We start from the raw sequence: 21,167 nt of genomic DNA on the forward strand, positions 1-21,167 counted from the left end.
CATCTGCAAATTTGATAAGTATTCCCCCAATTTTGTCCTCCAAGTCATTGATAAAGATATTGAATAGCACTGGGCTCAGGACAGAGCCCTGTGGGACCCCACTGATCACTTCTCTCCAGGATGAAAAGGAGCCATTTTTTAGCACCTTTTGGTTCGGCCAGTCAACCAATTACAAATCCATGTAACAGTTACCTTGTCTAGCCCACATTTTACAAGCTTGTTTGCAAGAAAGTCATGTGAAACTTTGTCAAAGGCCTTACTGAAATCAAGATATACTATATCCACAGCATTCCCTTCATCTACCAAGCTAGTAATTTTATCAAAGAAAGAGATTAGATTTGTCTGGCATGACTTGTTTCTCTGAAACCCATGTTGACTTTTTGTGATTATGGAATTGCTTTCTAAATGTTCACAGACTCTCTGTTTAATGATCTCTCTAGAATCTTTCCTGGTATTGATGTCAGACTAACTGGACGATAATTGTTGGGATCCTCTTTTTTCCCCTTTTTGAAGATGGGGACAACGTTTGCCCTCCTCCAGTCTGCTGGGACTTCTCCTGTTCTCCAGGAGTTCTCAAAGATTGTTGCCAATGGCTCCGATATTACATTTGCCAGTTCTTTTAATACCCTTGGATGTAGTTCATCTGGTCCTGGAGACTTAAATTCACTTAGATTAACAAGGTATTCCTGTACTATCTCTTTACTTATTCTGTACTGAAATTTTCCTGTTCTGTCTTCTGCTCCATTATTCTCAGGTTGACCATCCTTTCTGAGAACACTGAGGCAAAGAAAGTGATGGGTAATTCTGCCTTTTCTCTGTTCCCTGTTAGCATTCTAGTTAGAATCATTAGGATGATTCTAACTTTGGTGCTGAATTGTATATCTTTGCTCTTGCCTTGTCTAGTTCTTTCATTGCTGCCCTTCCCATTCCTAATGTTCTTCTTTCTTCCCACTATAGCTTGTTTTTAATTGTTAAATGGTTAAATGTTTACATATTTTATTGTTGAGTTTTGTAGTTGTATATTTATATTAGGTTGTTATCCCACCTTGACCCATCTGAGAGAGGCGGGAAAATATAAATAAACATTTTATTATTTATTTATTTTTTTCTTATCTCTTGACTGGCACCTTCAGAGAAGGCTGGAGGCTGTTTTTATTTTGGCCACATCATCACAAGGCATGACTTGTTAGAAAAGACAATAATGCTAGGAAAGGTAAGGGGTAGTAGAAAAAGACATGACTCATTAGAAAAGACAGTAATGTTTGGAAAGGTTGGAGATAGAAGAAAGATAGGAAGATTTCAGATGGCTGGACTCAATTAGGGAGGTCATGGGCAGGAGTCTGCAGGACTTGAGCAGAGCACTGGAGGACTGGGAGTCTTGGAGATATCTCATCCACACAGTCACCATGAGTCAAAGTCAACTCAAGGGCAATTAACAAGAACAACCATCTTAAGATTGTTAGGCTTAGAATATGTGATCTGTATTATACAATGGTTACAAACCTTGGGGAATTTTTTTAGGGGGCAGGGTGACTATAGCTCCCAGAATCCATCCCCAGTTTGCTCAACACCAATGCGAGCTAGGGAATTTTGAGAGTTGTAGTCCAAAAATATTTTTCCAAGTTCTGTGCAATTAGGCATGAATATTCACTATTAATTTATTATTTTAATTATCAGATATACTCTGCTTTCCATTACAAATTGAACTTAAAAGTATCTAGCACTAAAGGTTAAGATAAAATACAAATTACAAATTGCAGTATTACAGAACACTTTGCAAACACACAATAACAATTTTGATACTGCAAGAGACATATGAGGCTACTGCATTACAAGAAGGTTATTTGACGATAGGCACTCTTGTCTCAGAAAAAGTATTATTAAAATTGTCTCATTAATGTTTGTTTCTTCCCTTCTTCTGCAGGTTTAGACAGAAAACACCATCTTACCAAAGGATAAAAATAGCCTACATTCTAATTTGGGGGTGGGGGCACTAAACGAGAATCAAATTTGTGCACAATAGCAAAGTATGGGTTTCCCTAGGGGACTCATTAGGTTTTCAGGAATAGTGAAGTATGGCTTTCCCTATGGGACTCATAAGATTTTCATAATAGGGTAGGGAACCCTAAGAGAAGGAACACTAAAAGATCATAGAGGCTTGAGCATTCTGGCTGATATATTAACCAGGACTCCATAATGCAAAATTGTTTTGTAGGCCCTACTTCTTAAAGCCTTATTACTAAAATGTGAGTTTTCTGTCAGATTACATTTGGCTACCCAAAAATACCTCCAACTAATGAATGGTCCCTGAATGATGCTGCACTCTAGTAATGATCCAGCTACTGAAAATCCCTACATTCCAATTAATGCAAAAATAGTTGATTTGAGGTGACTATGGAAGAAAGAGTATCTACTAGTCTGTCAAAAACATCTCAGTTTCACATGACAATAAAAAGAAAAAAATGATATACTCCAAGACAAAATCTCAGTCTGTCACATGCACTGATCTTAGAAAATAAACCTTCCCCAAAACTGCACATTTTATCTTTCCTTCTCAGACATTGTTTGCCTGCACAGTGCACTGGTTTGTCAGAGCTAGCATTATTGTTGTAGCTTTTGTGACTAAAAAGTGGTTGCCTAAAAGTCAAAAATTACAAGTTAATGTAGCTGTGTAACTAGTTATGATGGCAGGAAGAGGGAAGGATCTATCTAATGAATTTACATTTCATAAATAATATAATGACTCAGACTGGACCAATGTTACTAATGTAACAAATAAGAGTTTCTAGTTACTCTTCAAAAGCATTTTAAAGGTAGTTTTCTTTGGGGGGGTTGGGCTATGTGGCCGTGTTCTAAAAGAGTTTATTCCTGATGTTCCACCAGCATCTGTTGCTGGCATCTTCACATCCACAAAAAACTATGGATGTCAGCCGTGAAAGCCTTCAACTTCACATTTTAGAGGTATTTTGTCAGCAATGTTTCAAAATTTATGCCATTCTCTTATCATTCCTGAGTCATTTCTTTGTCAGAACAGTAACAGAAAGTAATGAAAAACATAATCAACAAGAGACGCAACTTATAACAGAATAATGAGATAGAGTTTCAACATGATAACAAGTAAAAGTAACAAGTTATTTTTAAAATATTGTGATTAGTAACAGAAACAGACTGCTTTGAAAAAGTAACTTCCCAAGCTCTGACTAGAACCAGAGGCTTCACCCAAATCCTGATGGTAGAAATGGGATATATCTAAAATATTCCAAGGGACCTTGCAAAGTACACTTTGTTCTCACAAGGTGGTGCTATATAACAATATGCTATCTTAAGTGTGTGTGTGTTAATCTTTGAGACACATATTGTGTTGTCCTAATAAACAAACCTATATGTCCTCCCAGCACGGGAAATTCTGGGCCATCCCTCTGTAGGAAAACAGTGACTCATCTTAAAAAAACACAAATTGGATATTTCTCTTCTCCCCATCCTTTCCTCCATGTGTTCCATACAATGAGGCAGCACTCAGATTTAGACACATCTCCAAGAGTTGGAGCAGCCAAGGTCAGACCAACTATAGGCCCCATACCACACACGACCAGCGAAGTGTAAACATTCCCTCCACCCATTCTACCCTTGCATATTCTTCCACTAGTGCTGAGTGTAGAGTGGCTGCATAACTTACTTCTGAACTTTGGAATAACAGAATCTAAGCCAATCACTTTGATGCAAGATAATCAAAGCTGTCTCAAGATTTCTGAGAGTAAAAAGCAACTCAGAAAGAATATTGTCATTGCCTTTCATAAGGTACAAGAAACGTATCAAAGTATAGAATCATAGAGTTGGAAGAGACCACAAGTAACTTTGTTCAGTTGCAGTACAGCAACACCAAAATTACCATTGTGGATATCCTCACCAAGGAGTTTATCAGACAAGGGAAATTGGAAGTATAATCCAATGGCAATCTGAACGCAATCATGGGATTTAATGTTATTGCGTGATAACCCACTACACGCAAATTCGGGCAATGGGAGGTCAGTCCGAACACAATCATGTGGTTTCACGTTATTGTGTGATAGACTGCCACACACAAATTTGGGCAATGGCATGCTATTTTCAGGCAATAGGAAGCCAGTTCAAATGCAATACGTATTTACGTAATTGCGCTAAACTAGCAACTTTAAGTGAATGCGTTCTGGCCCCACTTTCTTTTCATTCGAATTTAAGAGAAATTCCTCCCGTTTGATAAATTCCCAAGTTTCTTCCAAGAGTGTTTCCAGAGACTTTGAGAAGGGATGTGAGTCATCGATTAGGGTGCAAAGAATGAGAAAGGTTATTGCTGGAAAACCAAGCATTTTCTATCACACACACTCCTTCATTGCTGCTAGAGCAATTGGGGATTTTAGACAGTGTAGGGCCTTCTCCATGTCCATACTCATTCTCAGTTCCTTACCTCAGGTTCCTATTCATTTGTTTTTCTATCTCAATGCATGGTCATAAATGCATAGGCGGCTTTGGAAAAGGCAGTTGATTGTACTGGGAACTGCCAGAAAATATTCTAGGATGAACAAATGTTTCTGGATTTCTAAAATAAATCTGGAAAAAACAGAATCAAAATTTAAGACTTTGTACTTTTCAGTCATTGTGGATGCACTCATTACAAGGTTATACTGTTTCAAATTTCTTCTATTTTTGTTCAGATTACCCAATAATTTAAGGAACAGTACTTGATCGTACCCAGATGGGAAGCATAATATAGAGTGATATATGAAGGAGAGGTTTAGAGATATTGTTGAATTCTTTCTTAAGACTGTGACTAAATGTGGCTACCAACTTCAAACCATTTTGTCCCCTGCCCGCCCACCCTCCTGCAGCTACAACTTTGCTTAGTATATAGCCTGATTAAGAGTTCTGGAGAACTCAGAAGGTTGCCCTCTATTTTGAAATATTGTGGCTGGCCCTATTAAAGGTATGGATGCTGACCCAATATCAGTACTATATCTGCACTAAAAAAATAGTATTTAGATATTGGTAGCATTTATATCATGCCTTTGTTCCCATGAATTTAAGGCAGCCCCTCTTTCTCTGCACAGTGTCTGTCTGAGAGAAAGAAAGTGACAATTACTAGTCCAAGATCATCTGGTATGTTCTGTAGCAAAATGTAGACTAGAATCCAGATCTCTCAAGTCCCAATTGAACATTCTAACTACTACACATTAACTTTTTTCCTGCAGATACTGAGTACAGGTCAAGTCTCCAGCAAATGAGATGCAGAATAAATGAACCTTCATAACTGATACCTTTATGTATCAGGCAGAAATGAGAGAGACTATGCATTTCTTTAAGTACTGTGATTACATCTCTCTGCTATTGATCAGAAGGTTGACTGCCAGTCTAAATCTTGCACCCATCCCACATATATACACACCAGCATCTGTTTGGATCCACGGATCAGCATTCAATTTCGAAACAATAAGCTCCTTTACAGCATTAATCTCTAAAATAGCATTGAATATTTCATCAGGAAAGACTCATGGGAGGTATTGGCTTAGGCACCTGGAATACTGAGCTGAGCTATTCTTCTTGTTCAGTGTAGTATCAGCTGAATTCACAGCTGGAGCGAGCTGCCAAGGTAGAGAGATTACCTGTAATTAGGAGGCAGGGAACTTTCAACTTTATCCCATAAAAGACGTTGTCCACAGATATCCATATAAAAGAGCTTCTAAGATAACAGTTAAGAATAAGGACATATTTATTTAGCATATTGGCATTTTTGGCACTTGCATATGTTTGTCTGCCACATATGATTTGTTGTTTCTCTGTTCCAACGAGGAGGCAGATTCCAAGGATCACTCTGTCCAAGGACACCAGAATCAGCTAAGGTTTGGCGACAGAGCTCCTGCAGCATGGGTACAGCCCTGCACCCCCTGCAAAGGGGCTCAGAAAATACTAGGCAAATTTTTCCCAGTTCATCACAGTAGAGAGGTGTGGTCTTGGTACCTGCTACCACCAAATCAAGGAGCCTTACCACACAGTCTGAGAACCAATCCTTCAGCCAAAAGTAACCCTTCCGGAAAGTGATCCGGAGGCTGACTGGTCCAGATGGCATGCGAACGCTGAGGCTGAAAAGGCAATTTCCCTGAGAGCTGTCTCGCAGCAGATAGGTCCCTATTGGCTCTTGCAGCAACCTAGCATGGGCCTCTTGCACAGATAAGGGCCCCCAGTAAAATCTACTGTACTGCAGGAGGCCGAGTGTGCGCTCCACAACTTCCCACTCATGATCACTAAATGTCCGGAAGCGAGATAGCAATGTGCCTTGTGTGAGGGTGAAAGGAGACTCTTGGTGCTGTGTCTGTGCAGAGGAAAAGTTGTTGGGTTTGCTCATCTGTCTTCTCCCCTTCAATCAATTCTCAGAGAAGAACCCATAGATCAGAGGAAGATGTTATCTTCAAGCCATCGCTATCTTTACTTCAGTGCTGGGGAAAATAATATAAATGAGAGGGTAAGTCCTAGACCATTATTTGAGCAAAAGACAAGAATGAAGTTGGGGTAAGCTAAAGCAAATGGAACTACAACAGCAAAGAATAAGAAAAATGGGGAGCATTATGTCATGATTTCACTCCCTGACACAAAATGCACACATGCTTCTGAACACTGGTGGCCAATTTTCACCCCCCAATTGGGTTTCACTGCCCCATTTGCACCCAGATATTGCAACCAGAAGTTGCTTTGCAACTCAAAGGCCTCCTGGAAATTGTTAACAAGACAGTACAGTACCATGAATGGTCATTGTTTTTTGGGAAGCATTTTTGCCTTGCTGCACAAGTTTTTTTGTATCCAGGTCAGTGTATTGACAATTAGAGTCTTAATCTTACAGTTGCCCCTACAAATATAAGTAAACAGGATAATCAGTGGATAGCCATTTCTAGAACTGCCACAAGTGTCATATGGCAAAAGTCATAAATATCACATACAACAAACCCTAATTTATATTATTATGATCCAGTATGGTACATTATAAAAGCACTGGGAAGACATCAACAAAGGCAGCCATGATATGCTTAGTGCAGGCTAAATCAAAAAAGTAACTCTCTTTTCTTTTCAGGAGCTTTTACAAGTAAATGACATGAGATCTATCTTTCTCAAAGCATTTCTTCACCATACAGTACTGAAGCACTGTTTGCTCTGTTTGGTTCTTGTATTTTCTCTCTCCCTCTTTCCCATTCAGCTAGAGGATGTATCCATTACTTTCCAATGTCTTTCCGTACTACCAAACAATTTTCTTTTCCAGTAAATGACTGTTTGAGATTCAGTGTTCCTCGAGAGTGCTAACACTCACTGTAATTAACTTAGCCTTGAGCACTGACTCAAGCAGACAGTTTGACAAATGGAATAGCAAAACACAACAACAACAAGGTTGTGCCATAGCCATAATTATTGGCTTCTTGAAGCCATTGCAACCAACATTTATACAAATGTAGATCACAGCGATGACAATGGCATGGGGTTCATGCTTGGTCCCATATGACTAAACTTCACGGCTGGAACTTAACTACTTTAAATGTTTGAGAATGCCTATTGAAACAGCTAGAGGGTCCCACTTCCCTACTGTAGTGAATCATATAAGACAATACCAAGCTTTGCTCCATTAATATGAACTACGCCATTTCATTTATGCTTTCTTTTGTCCACAAACATGTACACTTGAATGGGAGAAATCCTGCACCTTTTGAGGCCAGGACAACTTGCTGAGGATTTATGAACAAAAGCAGCACAAAAATGAGGATCCAGAGATATACATTGCCAGAAAAATGTTGCTTGCAAGAATAACTCACCCCTTTGATCACAATGATGGAAAGTTTCTTTATGAACTACACAGGGGACTCCATTCCAAGAGCAAGGAATCTCTGGGATGCCAACCCAGGTAGTCAGAGCTATCTGTGGGTTGGGAAAGCTTCTCCCAGCACCTAAGGCGAGTCTCTTCTAATTTCCGTTTGATACTAGTGTGAAGAAAAGGCCCTAACCAAAAAAGGGAGACCAAAAGGGAAATTAGGGCAACCTCCACAAAGAAATGTGAAGTCAAAGGCTTTCATGGCCAGCATCCATAGTTTTTTGTGGATTTTTCGGGCTATGTGGCCATGTTCTAGAAGAGTTTATTCTTGACATTTCACCAGCATCTGTGGCTGTCATCTTCAGAGAATGCTGATCTGGAATAGAGTGGACACACACACACACACACACACACACACACACACACACAGTGATCCTGGGCCAGGAGGAGTAATTCTCATGTTAATCTGTGTATTGTTCTGTTGTTGATGGCCAGGCCTCAGGGTGGGACAATATGCAAAAGAGGATTAATGTCTGCTAATTGGTGATCATTGTCTGCTGGGAAAGCCCCTGACCCTGAGTCCCCAAAGAAATGCTTTAAGGCCCACCAAAAAGCACCACTCAAATAGTCCGAACCCCAGAAAAGAGGGCCTGGGCCCAACCAAAAAATCCCAAGCCTTGGAAACCTTTCCAGCCAAGCCACCGAGGTAGAAGCCCTCCGGGCAGTGCTAGAGTTTGAGCATCCTGATGTGCCTTTGGCCATTCACATGGATTCCCAATGGACAGTAAATGCAGCCACAGATTGGCTCCCTATTTGCCTGGAGAGAGGATGGAAGGCAAATGATGATAAGCCAGTAGCCCATGCAGACAAATGAAAAATAGTAGCACAGCTCTTGCAAGATAGAATCATTACAACTTGAGTTTCCTTTGTCAAAGGGCATCAAAAAGGAAATAGTAAAGAGGCTCTGTGGAACAACTGCACAGATGAACTGGCCAAGGAGGCTGCTTTAGCACCCGAGCCAGAGACCCCTTTGGACACTATCAAAGGTAAGACCAAAGAGTCTTTGATGCCCCCGACCCTGTATTTAATGCAGCTACAAAAGGGAGACTCAGAGATCAAAGGGCTCATAGAAGTGGGAAAAGATCCCACTGGAAGATACAAATTAACAAGTGCTAGTCTGAATCAATATGCAAAGGGATCTTGTAGCACTTTGAGATTAACTGAGAGAAAGAAGATGGTAACATAAACTTTTCTAGATTAACTCTACTTCATTGGATGCATCCAATGACTTCACTCCATGCATTTGATGAAGTAGACAAAGGGGCTCAACAGACTGGCCATTATTCCACCTCCAGGCCGGTATGATGCTGTGAGCCACTCCACACAGCATATGGCGTCACGGCACTTCTCTGGCGCTGCATCTACATGATGCAGCACCAAAGGAACACAGAAAAGCCATGTGCCAGCAGCTACGGCGCCCTTTCCAGGGTGCAAAAAGGAGCCGCTTTTTGCAGCTCTTTTTTGTATCACGGAAATGAGAGATTGGGGCCGCTGCGTGCAGTTGCCGTGGCCCCAATCTGCACCTGGATAGAGGTGGCTGCAGGCCACTCCTTGGGGCGGTCTGTACAGCCCCTTAGTCTATAAAAGTTTATTCTACCTTTACCCCAGGGTTTTTTACCCCTGCATTTCTGTGGTGTTTCTAGGAAAGACCACAGCAAAACTGTCCTGTTCACACTCTGTGTTCTTTACCTTGCTGTGGACTTTTCTAGAAACTCCACAGAAATGCAGGGCTAAATTACCCTGTGGTAAAGGCTGTTCACCTTGGGGTCAGGCCAGACCTCCTGGATCCGCATCTGGACAGGCAGGATTGGGTCCAATCCTGTTCCCTGGGTTTTGGCCTGCATTGTCCAAACTAGATGACGTGAGACCATAGGAAAGCCAGGCTTTTTGACCCATGTTGACAGTCGCTCAGTTTCAAAGGTGCTGCAAGATCCCTTGGTTACGAACAATAGGTTAGTTATTGTTGGAGTCAACAGCACTTGATTAGATAGATCTGATCGAGAAAAGCAATTATTATTTGCTCCGAAGAACAAAATCAGATAAAGGTGTTTTTTTTCTTAGAAAAGATTATCTAAACCACACTGAGGAAGCTATGTCTACCAGCCTTCCAATACAGGAAATGATACTGAGCATACAGAGCTAAGATAGAAAGGTAGAGAGATCTGCTATAAAACGGATATAAAAAGGAGCTTTACCTTCTCAAACCAATCTATAAACTAGTAAAATTACAAAAAAAGTTTTAAAAAAGCTTCTTATACATAACCTTTTGCATAAAGTTAGCCAGTTAATACTGTCGTAAAATTAAATGGCAGCATGACTTGGGCAAGTCATAAGTCACATGCTCTCAGCCTCAGGAGAAAGCAATGGCAAACTCCTCTGAACAAATCTTGCCACAAAAACCTCATGATAGGTTTGCCTTAGCGTCGCCATAAGTCTGAAATGACTTGAAGGCAAACAACAACAATCAAGACTGGAATCTTATGAATGTAGTAAACATTTTGATCATAAATAAAAGCTTTTCTAAATCAAATGATCTAGTCAAGTGGCCTAATTCATGTTATTTTTGTTGTTAGCTGTCCTCAAGTTGATCTTGACTCATGGAGACTATGGTGTTTATCACATGGAAGTTTTTGCAGCTCAGATCTGGGGTGACTCCTGGTTCAGCTATGCAAATTTACATTATAACGTGAATGTTTTATCACACCTGGTTGCGCTTCCGTTGCCCTTCCGAATCAAGGGGGAATTGAATCCAAGGCAAGTCATGTGATGCGGATTCAAGCAAAGCGGAGTGAGTGCAAATTGTATTACCACACCGGTGGGATTCAACAACTCGAATCGGCACCCTTGCGCATGCTCAGTGGGGGTCTGAACGCATCGTGACCTTGTACGTTTCTGGGGTGAAAAGGGCCGCAAGTTCTTCTTCCCTGTTTTGCGTAATTGCGTGAATATTTGCCTCGTGAATATTTCTGTGTCTTCTTCATCCCCCTTTTTTATTTTCCCTTCCATTTCAGCAATTTCAACACACAGATAGATAGATAGATAGATAGATAGATAGATAGATAGATATTCACATTCACACACATACACACACACACACACACACATATATATATATATTCCCAAAAAATGAGTTGCCCTAAAAGTTGTCCTGAAAGTGAAAGGACCACCGAAAGGAAATGGGGAAAAATTGCAGCACTGGATAATGGGAAATTTGCAACCTGTGGTTTTTGCATTGGTGTACCAGAGCAGAAGCAAAGTTGCATTCCACACCAGACCAATTCGGAATGAAATCAAAGTCAGCTTGAAAGCGAATTCTGTGAATTCATTTTTTTCCAAATTTATCAAAATGAGGTGTCACTTTGGATTCACTGTGGAAGCGCCATGGAAGGAGCTCCCATAGAAAGGAATCATGTCTGATAACACATTGACGTTATAACGTGTATTTGCATCGCTGGACCCACAGCCACCCCGGAACTGAGTTGCAAAAAGCTGCAAAAACCTCCATGTGATAAACACCTTTGTGAGTGAGATATCTCCAAGCCCACCTATCTTCCACTGTCCTTAGAAGAAACCTATGTTTTAGGAATGCTATTGTGATATCTCAGAAGAAAATATGGCTTCACTGGAGTTTGATATAATCTGGCTATTTCCTTACTGATTCTTGATAGTTCTTGGCTAAAGCTCTCAAAATTTGCAGGCCATATCTATTAGCCAAAACAGAGTCTTGAATCACATTTTTCTTTGTGTGCAAATAAGCATTTTCATCTGAAGTGATGAGTCTGGCTCTTTAAAGTTCTGAAGTGTATTTTCTCCTCCAAATTACACAGAGAACCATGCTTGCAATCCAATACCTACAGACTGAGCTCCAGTGAACATCATCAGTCTTGTTACTAAGTTAAATTTGTATATGACTAAACTAAGCAGATTTCATTGCACAGGATAATGGGTATAGAAAACTGTATGTGAACTGGGTGGGACTCTGCACATCAATTTGTTCTTTGACAAAGCAAACCTGCTACTGTAGAAACAAGAAAGAAACTCCTCAAATTGGGTCATTCAACCTGACCATTCCCAGCATATACAGACACAGAGAATCAACTGTGCAATATTTGAACTGTCTTACTGTATGATGATGAGTTTGAAAGTCCACACTGTGTGGACTAGGAAGCAACAATGGAAACTATTTTTAATTATTTTTGTAAACATTTTTTAATAAAAATTTAACTGGTGGAAGGGCCAAAAGTACCAATTACGAATGCATTATCAATACAATGAAGAATCGTTGGACACCTTAAAGCTGAACACACAATAGGGCCTAAACGTTTGCAGACTTGAGTACACTTCATTGGCTGCATCTGCTGAAATTGACTCCAATCCAGTCCAGCCCATATATTGCATTCAGTGTATTAGTTAGGCTTTAAGGTGCCACCGAATTCTGTTGTTTTGATTACAACAGACAATGGTCTAAAATCCTATTGTTATTCCTATTAGAGTAGACTTACCGAGTCAATTGAGTTTATGTGAGTATTAACTTACTATTCAACAATTGATTCAATGGGTCCATTCTAGCTGGGACTAACCAACAAGACTTTAGCTTAACACAGCTAGCCTTTCAGAGAATGCATCATGGGGTACCTGGAAAGCAGTTCTTGGAAGTGAGCTGACTCAAAAGCATACTAAAGGTTCTTCCTGTCATGTGTGTGTATTACCTTCAAATTGCCTGTTTGACTTATGTTAGCAAACTGTAATCTCTCCAAAATAGACCAGAGAGTTGAAGAGCCACCAGCATATCTTTCGACCACAAGAAAAAAAAAAATTATATTTCACATCAATGTATTTCCAAAGCAAATGGAAGGAAAAGAGTGGCTTCAAATACAGGCTTTTCCCCTTCAAATGACATGCACTGTAACTATTACAATATTGGGAGAGAAATGGGAGAGAAATATATGAGATCCAGAAATTGTATTTTATAAACGTTCTACATGTTGAGCCATTTGATTTTAAGAATAAGCATAATTATAAACATTATAATGTTATTATAACTGCTCTCAAAGGTTAAAGATACAAAGACTGCTTTTCTTACAAGGTGTTCAACTACTTTGAAGCTTTTCTATATGATACCTTACTCTATATGATACAGCAGCTGCATGTAGGAAGAATGATAGTTTTTGAATCTAATTGAAAATTCAAACCCAAAACCTCTCCCAAATATGCTTAAGATCTTGCCCCATCAATAATAATAATAATAATAACAACAACAAGCAACTATCCACCGCGTCTTAATGATTTAGTCCTGGTTGTAGAACTCCATTTGAGACAGCAGATACTGTAAAATGAAAAAGGCATATTTCAGGGAACTGAAAGAGTTTAAACACATGTGTGTCCAAACATCAACATTTTCATAGGGAGTAAAGATTCTCCATTTTATAGAAGATTTACTTCAGGTACTATCACTACCACTTGATCACTTACCTTCTAGCCCAAATGCTGCTATCCTTTGTTCAGTATTAACTAATAATTACAATAGATAAATATAATGTACTCAGTTGTACCAACACACATGTGAGAATGTGCTAGTAAGTCTGCCATCACTATACCAGAATTTCCTGCAATTTAAAATATACTTATGCTAAACATCTTAATTACTTAATTACTTACATGTACAGTTTATTTTTTATTATTATTACTTGGGCTAATGAAAAATGGGCTACCTTGAACCAAAACACACTGCAGAAATAATCCAGTTTGAGACCGCTTTATCTGCCTTAGGGGAATGCTAGAGAATTCTGGAAACTGTAGTTCTGTGAGACATTTAGCCTTGTCTAGTGCCACAAGAAACTACAATTCCCAGGATTCCCTAGCACTGAGCCAGGGAAGTTAAAGCTGGATTATTTCTGCAGTGTGTTTTGGACCGAAGTCACCTTGTACCCTTGCAGCTGCGTCATCATAAGCAGAGTTTTTGTATGTTTTAAAACAGAGAAGGGAAATAGATGCCAACTTTAGAAAAACAACATTAAGGGGCTCACAGAGAAGCAGAGTCTGTAAAATTAACTTTATCAGGCTCTACAGAGAGCAATAGTAGTGTAGCAGTTCCAACATTGGACTACGACTCTGGAAACCAGGGTCCAAATCCTGGCTTGGCCATGTAAACCCACTGGATGACCTTGGGCAAGTGATACTCTTTCAGCCTCTGAGGATGGCAATGGCAAACCCCCTCGGAAGAAAGCTGCCAATTAAACCCCATGATAGGATTGCCATAAGTCAGAAACGACTTGAAGGCACACAGCAACAAAAGCAGAGAACAAGCCTGGGCCTCTCATGTAAGTAACAAGAGAGGAATCGCAGTACCAACCTTCCCTTGGAATACAATCAAGTTCTCAGATTCATTCTCAAGTTTGAGCAACGATAATTTGCATTCCGCATACTTTAAAGGAGGAATACCATGCACACTTACTTGGACGTGTAGTCCCACTGAACAAAGACTGCCGTGCTGCTCTCAAGTAAACGTGTCAGGAACAGCCTGTAGGAAAAACCATTCACAAACTGCCAGGTTTTGAGTAAAAATTGCTGCGTGTGAGTAAAAAAAGCCCTGCAGTATAAGGCCAGGCTTATAGATATGAGCAGGAGTCTGCAGACCCAACATGTGTTCTTTATTTAACCACTTTTGCAATGCATCTCCTGGAGCTATTAAGAAAAAAAGAAAAAGAGAGAGAAAGAAAAGATGCCTTTGAGGTTAGCCACTGTTTCCTTTGCTCGCTGTGTGACTCAGACAACCCATTTGAAAGAGGCCAGGGTAGCCAACTTTTTTATTTCCTCCTCCAGAAAAATGTGAAGGAAAGAGGTCCAGAGGGACCAAAAGTGGCAGGTGGGCAAACTTGGGAAAGGAAAGGAATTCCATACATATACACTCTTCCCTCCCCATTCACTGGGGTTAGGGACACAGGACCCCCATGAATGTGGAAGAACCACAAATAACAAAAACACTATGTTTTTACCTGAGAGAACACCTCCCTAGGAATCTCTAGGTCCTCCAGTGCAACTCTGTGGTCAACATCTGCCAGACATTGACCATAGAATTGCACTGGAGGAGCTACAAATGCCTAGTGGAGTGTTCTCTCTAGGAATCTCTGGCGGGATACAAACCACCATATAGTACGTATTCTATACGTACTAGGGTTAGGAAGGGGCGGTGCTTCCGCACCCCCCTAACCCTAGTACGTATAGAATACGTACAAGATGGCGGTGCCCTTTCGACATGGGCGCCGCCATCTTTACGTACTGGACACATAGCGTCCAGACATGTCGTGGCGCTAATGACATCACGAATGCACCCTTGGCGCTTCGCGACGTCATCAGTGCGCCGCGGAAAGAAGCTCCGAAATGGAGCTTTTTTTTGCTCCGCGTGGGAGCCGCGCGGTTTGGCTGCTGCAGCTCCCGCACGCAGCAAATGGCGCCGGCGGGAGACCGTCGCAAAGCGGCGGTCTGTATCCCGCCTTAAGATCCTTCAGTGCGACTGACCACAGAGTTGTGCTGGAGGACCTAGATATTCCTAGAGACAACATACTAATAAAATCCGTGAATGATCAAATACGCAACAGTCAAAGCTGCAAATGTGGAGGGACAAGCGTATTCTTCTTTCTTGACAAACCTATACATTCAGCACTGCAGAATCAATCTGGTTTGACACCCCTTTCACTGAAACGCTCCATGCTATGGAATTCTGAAACTACCATTCCCAGAATTCTACAGTATGGAGTCACGCCAGTGAAAGGGGTGTCAAACAGGTTTATTTCTGCAGTGCTCATAGAGAAACTAGCAGAACCAGATCTATTACTCCACTATCATATCCCGGTAACCCTTCCCATTGTCCATCCCACCAGGGTGACCAGATGTCATAAACACAAAGGAGGACAAGGCACCATAACATATAGGATACTTGAGAAAAATGTAGGGCATTACAAAATGAAAGTTAAAAACACTAATGGCCTAACTGCGAAGGAGGATTCCATAGGACAAATATATATTCATGCTCAAAATGGAGGACATTTTGGAATTCTTCCTGGACATGAGGTTGAAATGGAGATCAGGTCCTAGAAAAGGAGGACACCTGGTCACCTTGCATCTCACTTGCACCAGGGTTACCAGATGTCATAACTGCAAAGGAGGACAAGGCATTGCAAACTGTAGGACATTCAAGAAAAGTATAGGACATTAAAAAAAAAACCTCTGATACAAATATAGGCCCAAAGCGACATGCCGCCGCTGATACTGGGGTTCTGGATCACACGGCAACAGCACGCTCCAGAACTTAGCACATGACGGTGGCGTCATCATGGCGGTGTCTCGTCCATATGGGGACTGCTATCTTGATGTAAGCGATGTGCAGTGTATAGATGTTGCTGCACATCACTTACGTCATGAGTGCTCCAATGGTGATGTGCGCATGCTGTCCTAAAAAGAACCCAGTTTTTTCTGGGTTCTTTTTAGGGCGGAGGGATGCTGGGCAATTTGGCTGCTGCGGCATCCCTCCACAGGCAAACAGGCTGCCACTAGTTTGTACTGAGCCTTAAACTCATTTCAATTGGCTTTTCAGTCATGCTCAAAAGGGAGGATATTGTGGAATTCCTCCTGCACAGGAGGTTGAAATGGAGGACAGGTCCTAGAAGAGGAGGGTGCCTGGTCATCCTGAAATCACTCACTCTCCATTTTCTCCAGACACTGAAAGGGATTTATAAATATATCTCCCATGAAAGTGGAAAAAATGCAAATATAAACTCCACACTTTTTAACCTGAGATAACATCTTTCTAGGAATCTCTAGGTCCTCCAGTCCAACTCCATGGTTAATATCTGACAGAAGTTGAACACAGAATTAGCCTGGAACACCTGCAAATGCCTAGAGAAGTGTTCTCAATAGGAATCTCTAGGTCCACCAGTGTGACTTTTGGCAGAAGTTGACAACAGAGTCATGCTGGCAGAGCTAGCGATTCCTAGGCCTGATTCCCACTTACAAATTAATCAGTTTGCAATCTGAATCAATGGATCAGTTCAACAGTGAGCGTGGCTCACACTACATTTGCCCTGATCGCATTTTCTTGCTGTAAAATAACCCACTTGTCATTCACATTTACTAATGAATTGTTTAAAAAAGAACCGTCTTTCGTAAGTCACTAATCACATCATAGGAAATTGATTCAGATCTGCATCTCATTCATACTTGCAGTGAATCGATTTATTGCAAAAGACACAGAAAAAATGAGCACCAAAAAGACACATGATAAATGGGTCTACCGCAGGGGACCCTCGCCAAACTACTTCAGCAATTCGGTCATTTAAACCACTTCAAACTGGTTAGCAAACCGGTTTATAATGTAGTGGGAATGAGGCTCTAGAGCAGTGTTTCTCAACTTTCCTAATGCCATAACCTTTTAATACAGTTCCTCATGTTGTGGTGACCCCCCGGATAGAGGAATGGTGTCTCGGTTCCTAAGACCATTGGAAATATGTGCTTCTATCTTAATTCAGTTTGTGAGAAAATAAATATAAGTTGCAGAAGCTCACCAGAAAGGAAGCATGGTGAACTTTCCAAAACAGAGGCTTCCACAGCCTAGAGGGGCTGTCGCGTAGAAGACCCTCTTCCACATCCCTGGCAGATTCATCTCAGCATGGACAGATTTCAAAGAAGGGACACCCCTGTAGGTCTTTGACAGTGAGAAGGTTTGTTTTGGAGAAGAGCGTCCTCCAGAAATCCTGAGACTAAGCCAATTAGGGCTTTAAAAGTAATAATGAGCATGTTTAATTGTTCTTGGAAACATATCAGAAGCTAGTATAGCTCTTGTAACAAGGATATGACGTATTCCCAAAGCCTTCTAGCTCTTTTCAACATCCCAGCTATTAGATTCTGGAACTGATGACCTTTCTTGCTGCTTTTCTGAAGCGTCCTCTGTAGAGTGAGTTACAGTAATCTAGTCTTGAGGGAACTTGTGTATTGCTCATGGCAAAATCTGACTTCTGTGGGAACAGATGCACTTGGCACACATACCAAAGCTGATCAAAACCACTTATAAGCAATGATTGAGAACAGGCAAAGGGTGAAAGAACATAGGCCATTCACCTCATACCACCACTGCTCCAGTCTTCAAACTGTATTGTTCAAAAAATCTGTGTGTGTAATGTTATTTTCAAAATGTAACACATTTGTCATCACTTTTCTTCTTGTTCAAAGCAATGTGTTATGCATTACGTGTTCCTTTCAAAGTGCCATGATTACTTTTAAGTTACTTTTTTTTTAAATTATTTATTTATTTATTTATTTATTTTGGTATTCTGCCTTTCTCTCAATTTGAGGCCCATCAGGACACACAACACAGGTTAAACAGAACACAGTGTGGGGGGGTGTTAAGCTATCCTATTAACGAGGAAAATAGATTAAAAACATTGAAATCGTAACAGACAAGGTAGAATTCAGTACTTGCTGTTAAAAAGTCCTTCCATATCAACTAGGACTAAAAGAATTATTTTTTTTCTATTTTTTAAAAATAGCCCAAATAATTTCAATGAATGCCTGTGATCCAAAACACACTGCAGAGATAATCCAGTTTGAAACTACTTTAACTGCCCTGGCTCAGTGCTCGGGAATCCTGAGAATTGTAGTTTATTGTGGCATCAGAGTTCTCTAAGAGAGAAGGCTAAATGTCTTACAAAATGACAGTTCCCAGAAATGCCTAGCACTGAGCCAGGGCAGGCAAAGCAGTCCCAAATTGGATTGTTTCTGCAGTGTGTTTTGAATAAAAAATATATTAAATGTAATGAATAAACTCAACTCAACACATCAGTGATTCTCAAACCTTTCACTCTTGTGACCCCATTTACATCTGTGTGTGGACATCGCGCCACCCCTCCAAACACAGTACAGCATATGAATAAAAAATATATAGTTTGTTTAGTATCTGTATTTTCATTCACACATTCATGTATATTCATGAATATACATAAATATATTCATGCAAGAGCATCTCATCTCAAGAACTGGGGCAGCGATGAGACGGACAAAGGAAGAAGAAGCAGTTCTGCAGTGTGGCTCAGGATGGGCCCTGCCAGAGGCCATGATCTAGTGAGCTTCCCTACTCTCTTCCTTCTCCTTCCTTAGCAGAGGTGGCTGCTCCAAGCACCCTCCTCATCTTTTTGTTCCTCTCCAGGAGAGAAAAAAATGTCCTTATCCTCTTAGGATGCTGCCACACTTGTCCTCTTAGGCTGCAGCCACACTGCAGAAATAAAGCAATTTGACACCACTTTAACTGCTATGGCTTTGTGCTATGCAATTATGGGATTTGTAGTTTTGTGAGTTATTTAGCTTTCCCTGACAGAGAACTCTGGTGCCTCACCAAAATACAAATCCCAGAATTCCATAGCATTTAGCCATGGAAGTTTAAAGTGGTGTTGAACTGCTTTATTTCTGCACTGTGGCAGCAACCTAAGAAGACAGGTCGTTCCATAAGGTACATCCAGCACATTCGACCGAGGCATTCAAGTTGGAATGAATGAAAACAAAGTGTCTTGTAAATTGTTCATAAGGGGCCATGGACCACATAAGTATTCTTTCTCCCTTACACAAGATCTAAGGTGTAGATAATTGCCAGTCGCTTGGAATAACTTTGCTGAATTACCCTGTAGGGATGCAGTGTGATAGAAACATTGGTTTCCCACCATCACCATAAACCCTAGTAGTAGGCTCACTTCTGTTCACTTTAATTCATTTTTTTCTCTTGTCAGTGATTTGGTTTCCTTTCCGTTTAATATGTCACCCAAGCTCCACAGAAAACCTGTCTGGCTCTCCTTAACAAGAGTCAGTGCTCAGGAATGGTCACATCAGGGACCCAGAGCAACTGTAGAGGCAAACCGGACTTCTGAGATCCAAAACACACTGCAGAAATAATCCTGTTTGAGAACACTTTAACTGCTCTGGGTCAGTGCTAGGGAACTGTAGTTTATTTTGGCACCAGAGCTCCCTGACAGAGCAGGCTAAATGTCTCACAAACCTACAGTCCGCAAATTTCCCTAGCATAGAAGTTTATCAAAAGTAAAGAGAGATTAAAGAGCATTTAAAGCATCCTGCAAATTAAACAAAAATGGTGAGTAATTGCATGAATGATTATCACACACAATTGTGCAATAAAGTGATATCGGAAATGCATTGTCACTGAAATCCCAAAAGTAAAAAGATGCACATTAATGCTTCTTTGTGACATTTCCAGGCACAATTCAAAATGCTGGTTTTTACCTATAAAGTCCTATGAGGCTTGGGCCCAAGTTAGTTGAAGAACCATATCTCCCTTTAGGAGCCCATTAGAGCACTAAGATCTTCGAGGTCCTTCTCTCTGATCCTATCACCTTCTCAAACTCTTTTGGTGGGAACAAGGGAAAGGGCCTTCTCCTTGGCTGCTCCGAGGCTCTGGAACTCCTTCCCTAGAAAGGCCAGGGTCTCATTCCCACTTACAAATGAATCGGTTTACAATCCGAATCGATAGATCGATTCGACATTGGAGTGTAGTTCACACTACATTTGCCCTGATCGCATTTTCTGGCATTAAAATAACCTGCTTATGGTTCACATGTACCTATGAATCGATTCTATTTAAACCATTTCCTGAGATAGATAACCCACTTGTGGTTCATATTGACTAATGAATCAGTTTAAATAGAATAGTTTCCAATATGCTTTTTTTTTAATCTGTCCATCACAGCATTCATATTTACATACTTCTGCTTGGTGCTCGTCCAAGACATTGTGGAAAGGAAGAAGGGTGGTTGGACACAGATTATCATTTCCGCTTTACTGTGCCACAAAAAACGCCCACCTGGCGATCCATTAATACGTCATAATAAATTGATTGTGATCCACATCTGGTTCACACTTGCGTGGAAGCAATTCTTAAATTCAATTTGTGAAATCGAATCCAATCTGCATCTGGTTCACATTTGCATTGACTCAATTTGGTAAAAAAGATGTGAAAAAAATCAGCGTCAGACACCAGTTAAATGGGTCTAGCCAGCGCATAGCCATCCTCTCCAAACCGCTTCAGCAATTCAGTTAAAGTGTGAACCAGGGTCATTTAAACTGATTCAAACTGCTTTGCTAACCAGTTTAAAATGCAGTAGGAATGAGGCCCAGGATGGCCCCATCCCTGCCTTGTTTTGTTTTGTTTTTTTGTGGCAGCAGGCTTTTTCAAACTGATGAGGGTTAGGGTTGTAAATGCTGTGCAATTCAGATGTCAATTGAACTGAAT

Source organism: Sceloporus occidentalis, unplaced genomic scaffold (genome assembly GCF_023333645.1).
Source record: "Sceloporus occidentalis isolate IW3139 unplaced genomic scaffold, rSceOcc1.0.p SCAF_5, whole genome shotgun sequence".
Lineage (NCBI taxonomy): Eukaryota > Metazoa > Chordata > Lepidosauria > Squamata > Phrynosomatidae > Sceloporus > Sceloporus occidentalis.